At 36.2% G+C, this 19,782-nt stretch overlaps 1 pseudogene; it reads right to left on the minus strand.

The window, feature by feature from the left end:
• Positions 1–571: 571 nt before the first annotated feature.
• Positions 572–19,782, minus strand: part of LOC133081832 (survival motor neuron protein-like) — a 48,080-nt pseudogene continuing 28,869 nt past the window's right edge.

Genomic DNA, 19,782 nt, shown 5'->3' on the forward strand with positions numbered 1-19,782 from the left:
TTTATCTTTAGCTGACAAAAATATTTTCTGCTAGTGCTTAGGTTGTTCTCATAGACAGTTTCTCAGTTAATAGTTGCAATTTTGGTGTGCCTATGGGAGGAGGTGAGCTCAGGGTCTTCCTGTTCTGCCATCTTGGCCATTCCCCTGCTTCTCTTATATTTTTCATGCTGTTTTTCCTTTTATTTTTTTCTTAATGATTTTGGTGAAAGGTGGTTTTACTTAAAGATTTATTATTTATTTTTAAGTACATTAATACAAATTTTAACATACTAAGAAAGTTACACAAGCCTGACAGATTGACTTTTCTGAACTATATGTGTCCTTGATTTTCTTTTAATAACTCACATTTTTATCGTTCAGTTATTCAAACTGATTACTACCTAAAAATACCTGGTTGATTATTTAGCATGAGTAACATGCAATAAGGACAAATGCAGATGATTGTGCCACCCAACCAAGTGTTTATGATGAAAATAATTAAACTTTTGTTCACATGGACCAAGGCACATAAAAATACCGTTCCTCTTGGGAGAGAGCTGCATCTATTAAAGAACACTCTATGAATTACTCCTTAATTAAAATGTGAGCACCTTATTTCTTTCTGATTTTGTTTGAAACCCATAGAGTAACCAGTATGATATTCACTCATGTATCAGGAGATTAGCTTATTTCCCAAAGCATCAGCATCATCAGGAGAATCTGGACATATGAGAAGTGATGGGGGAATTATTGGTGGCCCAGAAGGAAATGGAGGCAGCCAGCATGATAGGAAGTGTGGTGGTGGTGATGGTGGTTGATTTGCTTTCCTGGGCCACGTCCTGATCCTGGCATGGGAGAATGAGGTGGAGAGAGAGAAGACTTTCATGGAACAGCTTTTGACTTGATATTATTTGGTTTATTTCCAGCAGACCTGGAGGAGTTCTCACTTTCATATGTCAAAATTTGACTTTCATTTTCAGTCTCTTGCACATTCTGTTCTATATTATTAGCTACTTCAGAGGTTGGGGAAAGTAAATCAGACAGATTTTGCTCCTCCTTAGTTCCATATCTAGTGTAAACCACAATACAAGTTTCTCTCTTAAAATCAACTGAAGCAATGTTAGTTGTGTGAATGCAGCTGTCTTCTGACAAAACAGCAGAACGTTTGTCACCTACTTTCCACTGCTTCAAGAGATTTGTGGTATTCTTATTTTGGCTTTTATTCTCCTAACCAGGTTTTCTTTTAGGTGTGCCTTTTGGTTTATCTGAAGATTCAGAAATATCACCATTCTTTAAAGTGTGCTTAAATGGAGCCATGGTTTTATCATAAGCTTTTATCACTGCTGTATCATCCCAAATGTCAGAATCATCACTCTGTCCTTTGCTGCACTGGAATAACATTGGGTCCTCCTGCTCTGGGATGCCTTTGCCACGACCTCCTGGTGTTTTGTTTATTTTTTTAATTTTATATTTTGTTAGTCTGTTCAAAGCATCAGTTTAGGGTCTTTTTTTACCTTCTTATTTTTATTTCATTTTTCTTTATTTTTTCTCTAATTGTTATTATATACTTTACTCCATTTTCCTTGAGTTTTGCTGTTGTTCTGTTTCTATTGTCATGAGTTGTATGCTTAATTTCTTATTTTCTAGTACAAGCATTAGTCTATACATTATACCTTGGCATATTTTTTAGTTACAATTCACAAATTTTGATATATATTATTTTAATTATCATTTATTTTGAATTAATTTAAAATTTCTATTGTGTTTATTTGACTAATGAGTAATTTGAAATTATTATTTACTTTCCTATTTTAACGTGCTTTTTAATTTATCTATCATACTTATTGATGCAGTTTTTATAGAGGGCTACTTGGTTATTTCCATCAAAATTTATAATGCACTTTTCTTTAGACAAACCAAACCCACATCTAAGAATAAATGTTACAGCTATATTCACATAAGTACACAGAGACACAGTAAAGAGTGAACCACAGCAGGGAAAATCCAACCACTAGACACATGGCAGAAACAAAGAATCTTCTCTCCAATTCTTAATATATTGAAAATCAAATAAGCCTTTTAATTGCTATCACACACATTTTCTAGTTGAAATAATTCCCAAGGTCACTCCTAAATTCAAAATATAAGGGAAGTGAAACTCTACTGTGTAGCCAGAAGAAGATTATAATCAGATATTAGTGAACATTGATAATGTGCATCTCATATTCCTAGAAGGTCATTCTCTACAAGGTTATCCAGAAATTCACTTGTAGGTTTTTGTCAAGTAATCAAAAGGTGTCAAATATTTTATTTAAATATTTACTTAATCTGGCATTTACTTTGATGTGAATGATGAAATAGGGATCCTTCTTTGTTCTAAATAGAATTTATGTTTTGACACCATGTATTGACTAAATTTTCCCCACTGATTTGAAGGGCTTCTTTATCAAATAAAATTCCAGTTTCCATTTGTGTCTATTCTATCACATTGAGTATTTATATTTCAGTAAATTCTAAATATTTTTGTTGAAGTTTCATAACAAGCAAATACAATATAACTTTCAATAAGGTAATCCATTATTTAAAAATTTATGCATAAAATTACAATATGATCCAGAAATTCTACTTCTGAGTTTATACTCAAAAGAATTGAAACTAAACATGCAAACAGAAATTTGTACACTATTGTTTATAGCAACATTACTCACAATAGCTAAAAGGTGGAAATAACCTAAATGTCCATTAACAGATGAGTGGATAAACAAAATGTGGCATATACATACAATGGAATATTATTCAGTCTTAAAAAGGAAGAAAATTCTGACACATGCTGCAACATGGATGAACCTTGAAGACATTATGGTGAGTAAAATATGCCAGTCATAAAAGGACAGATACTGTATGATTTCAATTACTAAGTTACCTAGATTAGTTAATTCATGGAGACAGAAAGGAGAACAGTGGCTAACAGGCACTGGGAGGTGGGGAATGGGGAATTGTTTCATGGAAACAGAATTAGTCACAGTTTGGGAAGAAAAAAAAGTTCTGAAAATGGATGGTGGTATTTCTTGCACAACAATGTGAATATACATAATGCCACTAAAATGTACAGTTAAGAATGGTTAAAATGGTAAATTTTATTTTTATATAACTAGCCACAAAAAATAAGGTAATTAGCGCTCCTTACCCATTATTTTTCTTTGGAATCAAAGTTTTATAGGCTATTCTTAAAAACTCATTTTCCCAGTAGTTTATAATAGTTATAAATAAATTTTTGACTTCTTAATTGTTTGACTGGGAGAAGTAAGGAATATTCTTCCCTGATGACACTTTGAATTAAGTCCAGTGATCCTGATTTTTGATTTCTGGCTTCCAGAACTACAAGAAAACTAATTTTTCTTGTTTTAAGACAGCAAGTTTTTGGTAATTTGATATAGCAACCACAGGAAAATAACACAGATGTTGGTACCTGAAATTGGCGTGCTACTCTAACAAATAACTGAAATTATGGAAGTGGCTCTGGAATTGGATATTTCCAGGGTCTGGAAGAATTTTGAAGTGCTTGATATAAAAATCCCACCTTGCCTTAAATATAATGTTGGTAGAAATTTGTATATTAAAAGTGTTGCTGGTGAGGGCTGAGAAGGAAGTGAGAAACATAGAAGAGGACATATATATCATCTTAGAGAATACATATATTATCATAACAGAATGATGCATAAATATGAATGTTAAAGGCACTGCTGGTGAGGTATCAGACGTAAACAAAAATGTTTTAGAAACTGGAGGTAAGGTAGCTCTTTTTACATAGTAGCAGAATGCTTAACTGAATTGTGTCCTACAACTGTGTGGTAAGATTTGTAAGCGATGAACTTGGATATTTAGCTGATGAGATTTCCAAGTGATGTGTTGCAGGCATAGCCTGGTTTCTTTCTGCTGTTTATAGTAACTGATTATCTTTGAGTTGGGACATCAGTCTTCCTCTGCCTTTGGATTCAGACCTACACTGAAACATACACCGTTGGCTCTCCTGGTTCTCAGGTCTCTGGATTAGGACTGGCACTACCCCATTGGCTTTATTGGGTTTGGAATTCTCAGACTCTATAATCACATTAACCAATTTCTTATAATAAATAAATATATATGTAACAGTTATGTATATTATATATAATATATATTTAATGATGAGTATATTATATATAATCTATTTTTTAATAGATTAGGGTTCTCCTGAGAAACAGAAACAATTCCAATTGATTCTGTTTCTCTGGAGAACCCTAATACACCATATAATCCAGCACTTGCATTTCTAGATATTTACCCAATTGATTTAAAAATGTATGCCCATACAAAAAAATTATATTGATGTTTATAGCAGCTTTATGCATATGTTTATACACAGTACATAATTGCTGGAACCAAAAGCCTCCAAGATGTCCTTTAATATATCAGTGGATAAACTGTGATTCATGGATACAATGGAATGTCATTCAGTGGTAAAAAGAAATGAGCCATTAAGCACTGAAAATACATGGATGAGTTGCAAATACATATTGCTAAGTGAAAAAAATCAGTCTGAATATTCTACATACTGCTAGATTTCAATTATAAAATACTCTGGAAAAAGGCAAAACTATAATGTCGATAAAATCATTAGTTGCATGGGGTTCAGATGGAGGAAAGGTTGAAGAGGGGAAGCAGAGGGGTAATTTTAGGCAGTAAAAGCATTCTGCATGAAGCTTTAATGGTGGATATTTGACAATATAATTTTTTTAAACACATAAAAATTTATAGCACAAAGAATGACAATGTATCCAAATTATAAAAAATTACTTAGGAGTTTTGAGAATCACAGCATTATAGAATGTAGTATAGCTATATAACTTTACTACAGATATGTGAAATTACTGAAATGTTTGGAAGGAAAAGGTACTGACTCAAGCCATTCTGAAAATTAGTGGAATCTGTAAGACTGAAGACAAACAGAAGCGCACATAAGCACTTTAGTTGAAAAAATATTTTTCCCATGATGTTGAGGTTAACAATTTAAAATCCACCATCCAGGGCTTCCCTGGTGGTGCAGTGGTTGGGAATCTGCCTGCCAATGCAGGGGACACGGGTTCGAGCCCTGGTCTGGGAGGATCCCACATGCCGCGGAGCAACTAGGCCCGTGAGCCACAATTACTGAGCCTGCGCGTCTGGAGCCTGTGCTCCGCAACAGGAGAGGCCGCGATAGTGAGAGGCCCGCGCACCGCGATGAGGAGTGGCCCCCGCTTGCCGCAACTAGAGAAAGCCCTCGTACAGAAACGAAAGACCCAACACAGCCATGAATAAATAAATAAATAAAATCCACCATCCATGTATTGTGGAGTGGGAAGTTGCAGATGAATAAGTGGAGCAGCCTAGAATAATGATTGTGATAATGAATTTGAGTTGGATACATCAGTATGAACACATGTGTAGCTTAATACTGATACAGATAAAGATAGACAGATATAGTGATTGAGATATGTGTATATATACAAGTTATTATATACATATATTTATTTGTTTTATATATCACCTGAGAGGGCCTGGAAATGAGGACCCTCTTGTAGCAAGGAGAAAAGTTAGCATCCAAATTTTGGCTTCTAATACCATTCTCCAATAAAAGGAACAAGGACTTCTTGGTGAAACTGGTGATTCTAGGACTGAAGCAGGTAATATATGAGATGAGCCTGGAGCATCTTTAGTACTAGAAAATAAGAAAGCACTCAAGATTAAAAAGAAAAAAAAAAAAGAATAGGTAGGTAGATAGACAGATACATAGATAGATACATACATAGATAGATACATATATAAAAAGAATCCATAATGTTGAAATCTGCCAAATGCACAGAGAAGGCAATCAAAACATTTGCCAATGGTCAAAGCTGGAATACTTTTAGGAAAGTATAGTGTGAGATTATAACCAAGAGTACAAAATAAATATCCATGAGTCTATAGTCATATAAATGATTGAATAAATAAATAAATGAGGAGTGAAGTGACATAACCAGATAGCAGAGTAGGAGATCCCAGCTTTCATTCTCCCATAAAGATTAACAATTAGACAGCTGTCCATGAACAAAAATGCTCTGGGAGAGCTCAGCAGTTCACCTAGGAATCTTTAGCAATGTAGTAGAAAAAAAACAAAAAAAACCCCAAAAACACTGATAATAACCTTACAAAAGGAGTAGAAAGAGGAGTATTATTTTTCCTGCATCATTCCATCCCCAAGCTATCACTGTTCAGCACCAAGAGGGAACTACCCAGCCCAAAAGAGTTCCCCTCACTGGGAAAAGGAGAATGGGATGAATGACCAACTTTCCTGGCTTTTTGGGGCACTGCAAGAAGGACTCATTTTGTTTTACCTGGTACAGAGATCAGCAAAGCTGAGACATCTAGAAATGATAAGGAACAAACAAGAAGGGCAGGGGCTATCAGAATCGGCACTCAGTGGCTGAGGACCTCAACAACACTTGCAGATGCTGTAGACCCCTCCAGAACTCATCACTGAAGACCTCATTATGGACCCCACAGGCTGCCCTGTAGAGAATCCCAGCAGATTTTACTATACAAGAAACCAATGGCCAGCACAGCCACCACAGACCACTATGCTGAAGTTTTCCTTCGAATGTTTTCATGTTTTCAGACACCAGCTGCCCAAGTCCTCACCACTTTCCCTCATCCCTCTTGCCACAGGCCAGGACCCACACTGGCAGCCAGCTCCAGCCTCTGTCACTGTGCACGTGCAAGACTCCAGACTAGACCCCCTCAGCTGACCTTACTGCTATGCTTGCACTTGTGGTTAGCCCCTGCACCTGTGTACCTGCATGCCATAGACCTGACCCCCATCACTAATCTCAACTATCACGAGTGTTCCTGCCACTAGCCCTTGCAACCACACAAGTGCATGAAAACAGCCTGGGCTTCTAGTGTGCCTTCAGTTGGCCCCAGCCCCTGCTATTTTCCAATGCCCTTGCCACTACATTTTGCCTGCAGCCGGCTTCTGCCACCACACAGGCAACCGCAGCTTCCACCTACATCCAGGTATGTGCACACCCGCAGTTTCAGCCAATACCACTGCCTGAACTAATTCTTAGCTGTTGTATCTGGAGATGCAGCTGAGGATCCCAACAGTCCTTGCAGCCACTGCAAATCCCATGCTGTTCTTTCCAAGGATCATGAAGTTGTCAATGTTGTGGACTGCAGTGACCTGACCCATAAAACATCTCCTCTGGACTTGGATCCACCAAATGACTCTGCACTTGGCATCTTACACTACTAAACCCAGGTTTACAGCATACTCCAGCATGCCACCACATGCAGGTAAAGGCTTTTTATTGACAAAAAGTCAGGACATAAAATCTGGAACAGGTTACTGCTTCTTCAAATGTGTAGGTACCTATGCAAGTATACAGGATTTATGAAGAATCAGGGAATTTTGATACCACCAAAGGAACAAAGGGAGTAAAGAGTAGAGATTTTGTATGTGATAGCAGTTAAGTTATCATTAGCTTAAAGCAGACTATAATATTCTATGTAAGTCTCAAGGGAACTATAAACAAAAACCTACAGTATATACACAAAAGACAAAAGCAACAAAATCAAAGCATACCACTTTGGAAAATTATTTATTCACAAAGGAAGACAACAGGAGAGGAAGAAGGAAGCAAGGAATTTACAAAATAGCCAGAAAACAACTAAGATGGCATTAGTAAATTCTTACCTATCAATAATTATTTTATATGTAATTATTATATACTTTTATATATAGACTAAATTCTAGTGTAGAGTAGCTAAATGGATAAAAATAAACAAGACCCAACTGTATGCTGCCTACAAGAGACTCACTTAAGCTTTAAGAACAACTGGATGTTCACTTGCCAAAAAAAAAAAAAAAAAAAAAAAAATGTAGACATAGACCTTACATTCTTCACTCACTCTTCACAAAAATTAACTCAAAAAGGATCACAGACCTAAATGTAGAACACAAAACTATAAAACTCCTAGAAGATAATAGGACAAAATCTAGATGACCTTGGCCTTGTTTGGTGATGACTTTTATATAATTCCAAAGACATTATCCATGAAAAAAAAGAATTGATAAACTGGAATTCAGTAAAATATAAAACTTCAGCTTGATGAAAGACACTGTCAAGATTATTTAAAAAAAAAACAAAAAGCAACTAGGCACAGACTGGGAGAAAATATTTACAAGCACATCTGATAAAAGACTGTTACCCAAAATATACAAAGAATTCTTAAACTCAGCAATAAGAACATGAACAACCTGATTAAAAAATGGGCAAGAGTCCTAAACAGACAGCTCTACAAAAAAGATATACAGGTGACAAATAAGCATTTTAAATATTCCAAATCATATGTCATTAGTGAAATGCAAATTAGAACAACAATGTGATACCACAACACACCTATTAGGATGGTTGAAATCCAGAACACTGATGTTATGATCTGTATATTTGTATTCTCCCAAAATTTATGTATCGAAATCCCAAACCTCAAAGGTTTTATTTATATATTTATTTGTTTATTTAGATAGATAAATATAGATATAGATATAGATATAGATGATATAGATATAGATATTTTTCAAAGGTATGAGTAGGTGGGAGCTTTGGGGAGATGATTAAGTCATAACTGTGGTGCTCTCATAAATGGACTTCATACTCTTACAAAAGAGATCCCATCAATTTCCTTAGCCCCTACCACCATGTGAGGAAACAGCAACAAGTTGCTGGCTATGAACCAGGAAGCAAGCCCTCACCTGAACATGCTGGTAACTTGAACTTTGACTTCCTAACCTGTGTAATTGTGAGAAATAACGTTCTGTTGTTTCAAGCTACTCATTCTATGGTATTTAGTTATAGCAGTCTGGACAAACTAAGACGACTGTCAGCACCAAATGCTGGTCAGGGTGTGAGCAACAGGAATTGTCATTCATTACTGGTAGAAATGCAAAATGGTACAGCCACTTTGGGAAAAAGTTTGACAGTTTCTTAAAAAAACTAAACATGCTCTTACCATATGATACAACTATTACTCTCCTTGGTATTTACCCAAAGAACTTGCAAACTTATGTCTACACAAAAACCTACACATGGATGTTTGTTTATAGCAGCTTTAATCATAATTGTCAAAACTTGGAAGCAGCCAAGATGTCCTTCATTAGATGTATGGAGAAACTATGATACGTTAGACAATGGAATATTATTCAGCACTAAAAAGAAATGAGCTATCCAGCCATGAAAAAGACAGAGAGGAAACTTAAATGCATATTACTAAATGAAAGAAGCCAATCTGGAAAAGCTACACACTGTATGATTCTAACTACATGACATTCTAGAAAAGACAAACTATGGAGACAGTAAAAATATTAGTGGTTGCCAGGGGTTAAGGATAAGGGACGCCTGAATTTGCAGAGCACAGAGGATTTTTAGGGCAGTGAAACTTCCCTATATGATACTATAATGGTGGACATATGCCATTATAAATGTGTCTAAACCCATAGAATGTACATCATCAAGAGTGAATCCTAATGTAAACCATGGATTTTGGGTGATAATGATGTGTCAGTGTAAGATCATCATTTGTAACAAGAGTACCAGTCAGGTGGGGGATGTTAATAATGAGTGAGGCTATGTATGAATGGGAATGGGGGTTATATGGGAGCTCTCTCTACTTTCCACTCAATTTTCTGTGAAAATTAAACTGCTCTAAATAATAAAGCTTTTTAAAAAATCAGTAACAATTGGAACAAAAATGGAATAATCCATAATAAAAATAGGTAAAGAATACAAATACTAATTCACAGAAAATAAACAGAAATTGTCATATTCTCCAAATCAAACATAGTAAAAACATTCAAAGCAGAAAAAAAGCTGCTTAACATATCTCATTAGAAAAATTCAAATTAAAATAACAAAGTGATACCACTACACACCTATTAGAATGGCTACAATAGAAGATATTGACAATGCCATATGCTGGTGAAGATGTGGAACAGCAGAAACACTTAACTGTTGCTACTGGGAATGCAAAACAGTTCAGCAATTTGGGAAGCCAGTATGGCAGATTTTTACAAAAATAAACATAATTTTACCATATGATCCAGCAATCTTGTTGCCTGGTATTTACACAAAAGAGTTCAAAACTTACATCCACACAAAAACCTGCACAAAAATGTTTATAGCTTTTTTTTTTTTTTGCTAATTGCCAAAAACTAGAATCATCCAAAATTTATGGCAATAGGTGAATGGATAAGCAAACTGTACTTCATCCATACGATGTAATATTATTCAACAATAAAAATAATTGCATTATCAAGTCATGTAAAGACATGGAAGAATGCTAAATTCATATTCACAATTGAAAGAATCAAGTCTGACAAGTCTACATAGTGCATGACTCCAAATATAAAATATTCTGTAAAAGACGAATCTATGAAAACAGTAGAAAGATGAGTGGGGTTTTGTTCAGGCAGAGAGAGAAGGGATGAGTAAGTGGAGCATTGGAGTTGTTTAGTGCAGTGAAACTCAAATGGTGGAAATGACATTATATATTGGTCAAAACCCATATAAATGTACAACACGAAGAGTCAATCCTAATGTAAACTATGGACATCAGTTAATAATAATGTATCAGTGTTTGTTTATCAATTGTTACAATTGAGGAATTTTTGTAGGGGAAATATTAGTATATGGAAATTGCAATTTCCATGGAGTATTTCTGTGAACATAAAATTGCTTTTAAAAAATTATGTTTGTGTCTAATGTAAGTGCTTGACAAAAATATTTTTGATTATAATATAAAGGACTGATATTAAGCTTTTGGTTACTGAGGAATTCACTTCTAAGACATTCATCTCAAATATTTGGGTTTTTTTTTCTTAATACATTAATCTAGTTTTGTAGGACAGCATTCTGTGCAGATTTTTATGTTGCCATGTTGGAAGTGGGAATCACCTCACAAATTTTGACAAATCAGTTTTCATTTACATTTAGTTTGAAATATTTTTAATTTCTCTTGAGACATATTTAAATTATCTGTTACTTAAAAGTGTCACAACATTGTAAATCAACTATACTCCAATAAAAATTTAAAAAAAGAATAAGAAAAAAAGAGTGTTTCTTAATCTTCTAATATTTTGGGATTTTTCAAGTTTCAGTTATTAATTTCTAACCTAATTACACTTTTCTCAGAACATATTTGTTATGATTTGTATTTTTTTTAAATTTGTTAAGGTGCATTTATACCCAAGATTGTGGTGTACTATGGTGACAGTTAGATTTGAATTTGAGAAGAATATGTATTCTGTTGTTGCTGGATGGAAGATTCTATAAATATCAATGGGTCATGCTGATGGTGAGTGCTCTTACTGTCATTTTTATCTGTACTGAAATTCTGCCATCTAAATCTATCAATTACTCAGAAAGGGGTGTTGCACTCTCTAACTATAATAGTAGATTTGCCTATTTCTCCTTGAAGTTCCATCATTTTTATTAATGCATTTTTAAAAATTTTATTTTATATTGGAGTACAGTTGATGAACAATGTTCTGTTAGTTTCAGGTGTCCTATCAGATTCTTACAGTGAAGACTGGAGAAAAATCCCCTTGTTCTTCTGGCAGGAAAAGGAAAAAAGGTAGCTTTTTTTTCCCCACATGAAATAGTAGAGAGTTTATTAGACATTTTTCTACATTTGAGAGGCTCAGGGCTTCAAATTATTTTCCCCTGAGCCACACAAAACTGTCAAACATTGGTTAGCTTTTCCATCACTTGTTTTGGGATTGGAAAATGCCCTTAAGGGAAATATGTCCCTAGAGTCCAGGCTTCCAAAACTTGAGATTAGCTTATTCTCTCCAATTCTGGTCAAGGTCTTCTTTACTATCAGCCTTTTTTTTTTAACTTTTTATTTTATATTGGAGTATACTTGATGAAAAATGTTGTGTTAGTTTCAGGTGTACAGCAAAGTGATTCAGTTATAAATATACATGTATCTATTCTTTCTTGAATTATTTCCCCATTTGGGTTGCTACATAATATTGAGCAGAGTACCCTGTGCTATATAGTAGGTCCTTATTTGTTATCCATTTTAAATATAGTAGTGTGTACATGTCAATCCCAAACTCCCAATTTATCCCTCCTCGCCCCCCCCCCAACCTTTCCCCTTTGGTAGCCATAAGTTTGTTTTCTAAGTCTGTGAGTCTGTTATTGTTTTGTAAATAAGTTCATTTGTATCATCTTTTTTAGATTCTGCATATAAGCAATATCATATGATATTCGACTTTATCTGTCTGACTTTCTTCACTTAGTATGATAATCTCTAGGTCCATCCATGTTGCTGAAAATGACATTATTTCATTCTTTTTAATGGCTTAGTAATATCCCATTGCATATATGTACCACATCTTCTTTATCCATTCATCTGTCAATTGATATTTAGGTTGCTTCACCATACACAAAAGTAAACTCAAAATGGATTAAAGAGAGAGACCTTCAAGATGGTGGAGGAGTAAGACGTGGAGATCACCTTCCTCCCCACAAATACATTAGAAATACGTCTACATGTGGAACAACTCCTACAGAACACCTATTGAACGCTGGCAGAAGACCTCAGACTTCCCAAAAGGCAAGAAACTCCACATGTACCTCGGTAGGGCAAAAGAAAAAAACAGAGACAAAAGAACACAGAAGGGACCTGCACCTCTGGGAGGGAGCTGTGAAGGAGGAAACGTTTCTACACGCTAGGAAGCCCCTTCACTGGTGGAGACTGGGGGGTGGGGGAGGGAAGCTACAGAGCTACTGAGGAGAGCACAGCAATAGGGTTGCAGAGGGCAAAGTGGAAACACTCCCACACAGAAGATCAGTGCCACCCAGCACTCACCAGCTTGAGAGGCTTGTCTGTTCAGCTGCTGTGACAGGTGGGGGCTGAGGCTCTGGCTTCGGAGATCTGATCCCAGGGAGAGGACTGGGGTTGGCTGTGTGAACACAACCTGAAGGGGACTAGTGCACCACAGCTAGCTGGGAGGGAGTCTGGGAAAATGTCTGGAACAGCCTAAGAGGCAACAGACCATTGTTTCAGGGGACACAAGGAGAGGGGATTCAGATCACCGCCTAACTCAGTTCCAGACAACTGTGTGAGCTGCAGCTATCAACGTGGACACCAGAGACGGGCATGAAAGGCTAAGGCTGCTGCTGCAGCCAACAAGAAGCCTGTGTGCAAGCACAGGTCACTATCCACATGTCCCCTCCAGGGAGCCTGTGCAGCCCGCCACTGCCAGGGTCCTATAATCCAGGGACAACTTCCATGGGAAAACACACAGCATGCCTCAGGCTGTTGAAACATCACACAGGCCTCTGCCACCACAGGCTCACCCCGCATTCTATACCCTTCCCTCCCCCTGACCTGAGGGAGCCAGGGCCCTCTAATCAGATGCTACTTTAATCCCATCCTGTCTGAGTGAAGAACAGGTGACCTCAGGAGACCGACATGCAGAGGCAGGGCCAGTTCCAAAGGTGAACCCGAGGAGCTGTGTGAACAAAGAAGAGAAAGGGAAATTTCTCCCAGCAGCTTCAGGAGCAGTGGATTAAATCTCCACAATCAACTTGATGTACCTTGTATTTCTAGAATACCACAATAGACAAAGAATCATCTCAAAATTGAGGCAGAGAACTTTAGGAGCAACTGTAGACTTGGGGTTTGCTTTGTGCATCTAATTTGTTTCTGGTTTTATGTTTATCTTAGTTTAGTGTTTAGAGTTTATTATTATTGGTAGATTTGTTTATTGACTTGGTTGCTCTCTTCCTTTTTTTTTCTAATATATATATATATATTTTTTCCTTTTTTCTCTTTTTGTGAGTGTGTATGTGTATACTTCTCTGTGTGATTTTGTCTGTATAGCTTAGCTTTTACCATTTGTCCTAGGGTTCTGTCTGTCCGGTTTTTTTTTTTTGTTTTTTTTTGGTTTTTTTTAGTATAGTTTTTAGTGCTTGTTATCATTGGTGGATTTGTTTTTTGGTTTGGTTGCTCTCTTATTTCTTTCTTTCCTTTTTTAAAATTAATTTTTATTTTTTTTTATTTTCAATAAATTTCTTATTTTAATTACTTTTTTTATTTTATTATTTTTTTTCTTTGTTTCTTTCTTTGTTCTCACTTTTCTTCTGAGCCATGTGGCTGACAGGGTCCTGGTGTTCTGGCCAGGTGTCAGGTCTGTGCCTCTGAAGAGGGAGAGCTGAGTTCAGGACATTGGGTCACCAGAGACATCCCAGCTCCACGTAATATCAAACAGCGAAAGCTCTCCCACAGATATGCATCTCAACGATGAAAACCAGCTCCACTCAATGAAGAGCAAGCTACAGTGCTGCACACCCTATGCCAAACAACCAGCAAGACATGGACACAACCCCACCCATTAGCAGAGAGGCTGCCTAAAATCATAATAAGGTCACAGGAACCCCAGAACACACTACCAGATGCGGCCCTGCCCACTAGAAAGACAAGACCCAGCCTCAACCATCAGAACACAGGCACCAGTCCCCTCCACCAGGAAGCCTACAAAACCCACTGAAACAACCTTAGCCACTGGGGGAAGACACCAAAAACAATGGGAATTATGAACCTGCAGCCTGCAAAAAGGACACTCCAAACACAGTAAGTTAAGCAAAATGAGAAGCCAGAGAAACACACAGCAGACGAAGGAACAAGGTAAAAACCCACCAGACCAAACAAATGAAAAGGAAATAGGCAGTCTACCTGAAAAAGAATTCAGAGGAATGATAGTAAAGATGATCCAAAATCTTAGAAATAGAATGGAGAAAATACAAGAAACATTTAACAAGGACCTAGAAGAACTAAAGAGCAAACAAACAATGATGAACAATACAATAAATGAAATTAAATATTCTCTAGAAGGAATCAATAGCAGAATAACTGAGACAGAAGAACGGATAAGTGACCTGGAAGATAAAATAGTGGAAATAACTACCGCAAATCAGAATAAAGAAAAAAGAATGAAAAGAATTGAGGACATAATCAGAGAATTCTGGGACAATATTAAATGCACCAACATTAGAATTATAGGGGTCCCAGAAGAAGAAGAGAAAAAGAAAGGGACTGAGAAAATATTTGAAGAGATTATAGTTGAAAATGTCCCTAATATGGGAAAGGAAATAGTCAATTAACTCCAGGAAGTGCAAAGAGTCCCATCCAGGATAAATCCAAGGAGAAACACCCCAAGACACATAGTAATCAAACTACCAAAAATTAAATACAAAAAAAAAATAGTAATAGCCAGAAGGAAAAAAGAACAACATACAAGGGAATCCCCATAAAGTTTATAGCTGATCTTTCATCAGAAACTCTGCAAGCCAGAAGGGAGTGGCAAGACATATTAAAGTGATGAAAGGGAAAAACCTACAACCAAGATTACTCTACCCAGCAAGGATCTCATTAAGATTTGACAGAGAAATTAAAACTTTACAGACAAGCAAAAGCTAAGAGAATTCAGCACCACCAAACCAGCTCTACAACAAATACCAAAAGAACTTCTCAGGCAGGAAACACAAGAGAAGGAAAAGACCTACAATAACAAACCCAAAACAGTTAAGAAAATGGTTATAGGAACATACATATCGATAACTACCTTAAATGTAAATAGATTAAATGCTCCAACCAAAAGACAGACTGGCTGAATGAACACAAAAACAAGACCTGTATATGTGCTGTCTACAAGAGACCCACTTCAGACCTAGGGACACATACAGATTGAAAGTGAAGGGATGGAAAAATATATTCCATGAAAATGGAAATCAAAAGAAAACTGGGATAGCAATTCTCATATCAAACAAAATAGATTTTAGAATAAAGACTATTACAAGAGACAAAGAAGAACACTGCGTAATGATCAAGGGATCAATCCAAGAAGATAAAACAATTCTAAATATTTATGCACCCAACATAGTAGCACCTCAATACATAAGGCAAATGCTAACAGCCATAAAAGGGGAAATGGACACTAACAAAATCATAGTAGGGGACTATAACACCCAACTTTAACCAATGGACAGATAATCCAAAATGCAAATAAATAAGGAAACACAAGCTTTAAATGATAAATTAGACAAGATGGACTTGATATTTATAGGACATTCCATCCAAAAACAACAGAATACAATTTCTTCTTAAGTGCTTATGGAACATTATCCAGGATAGATCATATCTTGGGTCACAAATCAAGCCTTGGTAAATTTAAGAAAATTGAAACCATATCAAGTATCTTTTCCGACCACAACACTATGAGAGTAGATAACAATTACAGGAAAAAAGTGTAAAGAATACAAACCCATGGAGAATAAACAATGTGCTACTAAATAACCAAGAGATCACTGAAGAAATCAAAGAGGAAATCAAAAAACACCTAGAGATAAATGACAAAGGAAACACGACAATCCAAAACCTATGAGACACAGCAAAAGCAGTTTTAAGAGAGAAGTTTATAGTAATACAATCCTACCTCAAGAAAAAAGAAACATCTCAAATAAAGAACCTAACTTTACACCTAAAGCAATTAGAGAAAGAGGAACAAGAAAACTCCAAAGTTAGCAGAAGGAAAGAAATCATAAAGATCAGATCAGAAATAAATGAAAAAGAAATGAAGGAAACAATAGCAAAAATCAATGAAACTAAAAGCTGGTTCTTTGAGAAGATAAACAAAACTGATAAACCATCAGCGAGACTCATCAAGAAAAAAGGGAGAAAACTCAAATCAATAGAATTAGAAATGAAAAGGAGAAGTAACAACTGACACTGCAGAAATAAAAAGGATCATGAGAGATTACCACAAGCAACTATATGCCAATAAAATGGATAACCTGGAAGAACTGGACGAATTCTTAGAAAAGCACAACCTTCCGAGACTGAACCAGGAAGAAACAGAAAATATAAACAGACCAATCACAAGCATTGAAATTGAGACTATAATTAAAAATCTTCCCACAAACAAAAGCCCAGGACCAAATGGCTTCACAGGCAAATCCTATCTAACATTTAGAGAAGAGCTAACACCTATCTTTCTTAAACTCTTCCAAATTATAACAGACAGAGGAACTCTCCCAGACTCATTCTACGAGGCCACCATCACCCTTATACCATAACCAGACAATGATGTCACAAAGAAAGAAAAGTACCAGCCAATGCCACTGATGAACATAGATGTGAAAATCCTCAACAAAATACTAGCAAACAGAATCCAACAGCACAATAAAAGGATCATACACCATGATTAAGTGAGGTTTATCCCAGGAATGCAAGGATTCTTCGATATATACAAATCAAACAATGTGGTACACTATATTAACAAACTGAAGGAGTAAATCCATATGATCATCTCAATAGATGAAGAAAAACCTTTTGACAAAATTCAACACCCATTTATGATAAAAGTTCTCCAGTAAGTGGGCATAGAGGGAACCTACCTCAACATAAAAAAGGCCGTATATGACATACCCACAGCCAATATCATTCTGAATGGTGAAAAACTGAAATCATTTCCTCTATGATCAGGAAGAAGACAAGCTTGTCCACAACATCACTATTATTCAACATAGCTTTGGAAGGTTTAGCCATAGCAATCAGAGAATAGAAAGAAATAAAAGAATCCAATTAGGCAAGGAAGAAGTAAAGCTGTTACTGTTTGCAGATGACATGATACTATAGAGAATCCTAAAGATGCTACCAGAAAACTACTAGAGCTAATAAAAGAATTTGGTAAGTAGCAGGATACAAAATTAATGCACAGAAATCTCTTGCATTCCTAAACACTAACGATGAAAAATCTGAAAGAGAAATTAAGGAAACACTTGCATTTACCATTGCAACAAAAAGAATAAAATACCTAGAAATAAACCTACCTAAGGAGACAAAAGACCTGTATGCAGAAAAGTATAAGACACTGATGAAAGAAATTAAAGATGATACAAACAGATAGAGACATACCATGTTCTTGGAGTGGAAGAGACAACACTGTGAAAATGACTATCCTGCACAAAGAAATCTACAGATTCAGTGTAATCCGTATCAAACTAAAAATGGCATTTTTCACAGTAGAACAAAAATCTTCACAATTTGGATGCAAACACAAAAGATGCTGAAGAGCCAAAGCAATCTTGAGAAAGAAAAATGGAGCTGGAGGAGTCAGGCTCTCTGACTTCAGACTATACTACAAAGCTACAGTCATCAAGATGGTATGGTACTGGCACAAAACCAGATATATAGATCAATGGAAAAGGATAGAAAGCCCAGAGATAAACACATGCACATATTGTCACCTTATATTTGATAAAGTAGTCAAGAATATAATGGAGAAAAGACAGCCTCTTCAATAAGTGGTGCTGGGAAAACTGTACAACTACATGTAAAAAATGAAATTAGAACCCTCCCTAATACCATACACAAAAATAAACTCAAAATAGATTAAATACCTAAATATAAGGCCAGAAACTATAAAACTCTTAGAGGAAAACCTAGTCATAAAGCTCTATGACATAAATCACAGCAAGATCCTTTTTGACCCACCTCCTAGAGAAATAGAAGTAAAAACAAAACTAAACAAATGGGACCTAATGCAACTTAAAAGCTTTTGCCCAGCGAAGGAAACCATAAACAAGACGAATAGACAACCCTCAGAATGGGAGAAAATATTTGCAAACGAAGCAACTGACAAAGGATTACTCTCCAAAATTTACAAGCAGCTCATGCAGCTCAATATCAAATAAACAAACCACCCAATCCAAAAATGGGCAGAAGACCTAAATATATATTTCTGCAAAGAAGATATACAGATTGCCAACAAACATGAAAGGATGCTCAACATCACTAATCATTAGAGAAATGCAAATCAAAACTACAATGATGTATCACCTCACACCAGTCAGAATCACCATCATCAAGAAATCTACAAAGAATAAATGCTGGAGAGGGTGTGGAGAAAAGGGAACCCTCCTGCACTGTTGGTGGGAATGTAAACTGATACAGCCACTATGGAGAACAGTATGGAGGGTCCTTAAAAAACTAAAAATAGAACTACCATATGACCCAGCAATCCCACTACTGGGCATATACCCTGAGAAAACCATAATTCAAAAAGAGTCATGTACCACATTGTTCATTGCAGCTCTATTTACAATAGCCAGGACATGGAGGCAACCTAAGTGTCCATCAACAGATGAATGGATAAAGAAATGTGGCACATATATACAATGGAATATTACTCAGCCCTAAAAAGAAACAAAACTGAGTTATTTGTAGTGAGGTGGATTGACACAGCCTGTCATACAGAGTGAAGTAAGTCAGAAAGAGAAAAACAAATACCATATGCCAGCACATATATATGGAATCTAAAAAAAAAAAAAAAGGTTCTGACAAACCTAGGGGCAGGACAGGAATAAAGATGCAGACATAGAGAATGGACTTGAGGACATGAGGAGTAGGAAGGGTAAGCTGGACGAAGTGAGAGAGTGGCATGGACATATATACACTACCAAATGTAAAATAGATAGCTAGTGGGAAGCAGCCACATAACACAGGGAGATCAGCTCGGTGCTTTGTGACCACCTAGAGGTGTGGGATAGGGAGGTTAGGAGGGAGACACAAGAGGGAGGAGATATGGCATATATTTATATGTATAGCTGAATTACTTTGTTACAAAGCAGAAACTAGCACACCATTGTAAAGCAATTATACTCCAATAAAGATGATGTTAAA

Source organism: Eubalaena glacialis, chromosome X, assembly GCF_028564815.1.
Source record: "Eubalaena glacialis isolate mEubGla1 chromosome X, mEubGla1.1.hap2.+ XY, whole genome shotgun sequence".
Taxonomy (NCBI): Eukaryota; Metazoa; Chordata; class Mammalia; order Artiodactyla; family Balaenidae; genus Eubalaena; species Eubalaena glacialis.